Source organism: Micromys minutus, assembly GCF_963924665.1.
Source record: "Micromys minutus genome assembly, chromosome: 11".
Taxonomy (NCBI): Eukaryota; Metazoa; Chordata; class Mammalia; order Rodentia; family Muridae; genus Micromys; species Micromys minutus.
The window spans coordinates 15414105-15417197 of NC_137980.1; positions in this window are offsets into that span (position 1 = coordinate 15414105).

The window sequence follows — 3093 nt, forward strand, 5'->3', positions numbered from 1 at the left end:
AAGAAGAAGGAAGGAAGGGAAGAAGAAGGAAGAAAGGGAGGGAGGAAGGAAGGGTCTTTTTTTTCCAATGCTGGGAGCAGGGGTAGGATGTGACACACGTGTGTTTGCACGTGTGAGGTGTGGAGACATATATCTTTGGGACTCACTGACCAGCCATTATGACTCATGAGTCCCTGTTTTCCAGTAGAAGACATCAGACATCGATCTCTGCCTTAGACACAGGCTTTTCCACACACCCACAGGCAAACATGCTTATACTACATGAAGGTGCATGCACACACGTGCATAGAACAGCCAACCAAAGTCACCAACATACAAAATAGTCCTCATACTTTTTTAGCCATATTTTAAGTAGTACTGTTGTATTATTAGAGGGGCCTGTGTTTTTGTTTTTGTTTTTTGTTTTTTAATTGTTCATCTTAAGTCTGAACTCTTTCCTCTACCGTAAGGTTTTCCTGTCTACTCTGTCTGGGCCTTCTTCCTCTGTCCATCCCTCTTGTTCAGCCTTTCAGCCTGACCCTCCTGATGCCCTCTACCCCATCAACTAGCAGGTAAGGGACCTGCCTGACTCCATTTTGAAGGCAAGAGCCATTGTGCTATATTGTTCATTAACTAAAAAAGCTGAGTTGCTGTTTTTAAGGCTGTTTACTGGAGCCTGACCTGGCCCAAACCATGACCTTGAGTTGTTTTTTGAGAACATCCTGACATTCCCTTTCCCTCCCTAGTTGCAAATTTCCTGGCAAACGTGTGGTTTTGTTGTTGTTTTGATTTTGACAGTTTCTGTACTTCCCTATGGCCCCGTTGGCGCTCTTCTGTAAACCTGCTTTGCTTGCGATTTTACCCCTTAAAAGGGGCCCAAGGAATGGACCCAGGGCTACTCTCTTTAACTTGACTCAGGAGACAGTTGTTGGCCATACAATGGGTGTACCTCATTAAGACTCAAGCTTGGGGGCTGGAGAGATGGTTCAGTGGTTAGGAGCACTGACTGCTCTTCCAGAGGTCCTGAGTTCAATTCCCAGCAACCACATGGTGGCTCACAACCATCTGTAATAAGGTCTGATGTCTTCGTCTGGTGTGTCTGAAGACTTATTAATACAGTGTACTTATTAATATAATTAATAAATAAATCTTTAAAAAAAAGAATCAAGCTTGATTCCAATTTGGCTCATACTTTGTGGTAGCAGTCTTACTCTCGTGCAGTGGGATTAACACAATATCCTCAACGTCACTGTCACCCAGCCACACAATATGGTGTTGCTCTGTCACTTTTCCCAAGCTCCTCTACCTGTCTTGCTGCACTACCAAGATAACAGAGGTCAGGTCTAAAACGTGCTGGCCAGGATTCTGTAGTCAGCTTTCCCTGACCTCCTGAAGGCACTAGAAAAAGCCCAAGGTCAGGAAGCTGTGTGTGTGTGTGTGTGTGTGTGTGCTCTTCCAAAACTCCTCTTTTTCATTATTGATTAAACAGTTATGTGCTTGTCTTCAAGGCAGCTGACTGTACAGCCAAAACGAGTTGCCTAACTTGGTTTGTGATTTTTGCAGAAGGTGTCAGGCCACGGCTATGACCGAGGCAAAGCAGGAATTGTTTTTCCAGTCGACCTTCACCCCTCGCAGCTTCCACCCCAGGTTTCCCTTTAGTTCTTCGATCTGTTCTCTGCCAACTATTTGCTGGTTTGCATTTCTCCTCACAGGTTGGTTTATCTGAGGGCCATCTGCTCTTCTTGATAACTCTCTGGGACAACAAATAACCACTGCAGAACTGGAAAGAGCTGGCTCAAACCAGTTTTTCTTAGTTTCACTGATCATCAGTTTTGTGTGTGTGTGTGTGTGTGTGTGTGTGTGTGTGTGTGTGTGTATAGATCTTCCATGAAAAAGAAAAGGACACTTTGTATGCTAAAATACTTGAGGTAAATTATAAAGAATATTTTAACATTTAGTATGTGTCTTAATTTTTTTTCTCCAAAAATGGTAAGACCATGTTGTTGCATTACTGGAATTATTTTTGATTCCTTACTCATGTTCCAATTTCTGTGGTTGTTCCCATGGGACGTCTCCTAGGTCGGCATCATTTCCCAAACAGATGCCCATCCGACCCTACATAGCACATCAGCTCATTATGGGGTTGTCTCTTGGGGATGTTCAACTCCCTCTTACAAGATGGCATAGGACCTTCACATAACCTACAGATTTCTTCCCCATAACCCTCAAATATCCTCTTGGTTATGCTAATAACAAAATAGTACACAGTGTATAACTACTACACTGCACTGTTAATAATGGAATTGCTGCACCAGCAAAGTACAGGTCCAGTCCCTGCTCTGAGGAAGCTTGCATCGTGGCTATGAAACCTCACAGGCATATGGGACTGACTAGAGATGAACACTCCCCTGACACTGGCATGTAAAAGAAACCAACCTCCCTGAAAAACACGCTTTACTGAATTGCTTCCTTTGGTGGTGTTTATCTTGGTCTGCCCCAGTGCTTCCCTTTGAATGCTTCCTTCTTGACAGCTCCTATGGAGACAGTCTCCAAAGTCTTACGCATTCAGAGATGCATTACATAAGACTTTTGAGATGGGATCCAGAATGCAGGAGACCGTGAAGGTGGGCTCCTCAAATTAGCATTAGTGGATCTAATAGAAGACAAATACCAACCAACACACTAGCTAGACATCCCATCTAATGCCCTCTACCATGCTGGGAGACAGCAAGATGGTCCTCATCATTCCTGGACACCATACTCTGGGACTTCCCAACCCCCGGATCATTTATTCTTTAGAAATATCCAGTCATCTTACTCAGTTATAGCAATGGAAAACAGACAAAAAGATTTTTATGTCCTCTTAGTTGGCTTAATTAGATTTCATCCTGGTATTATTGGTTGTTGTACATTTTTGGTGGTGTGGACTTCCTGTTCTGTGCTGTTACAGTGCTCATGATATCTGTCTGTCCTCCTCACAACCAGAACTCTTTACATACCTAGCCAAGTTGATCCAAGTTCCTAGAGAAGGTAATGCCTATCCTCATAAATAAATTCAGACTAAACGGGGTATGGGTGAAGGGGAGTCCTTGTCTAGCATTAGACTTTCGTCTA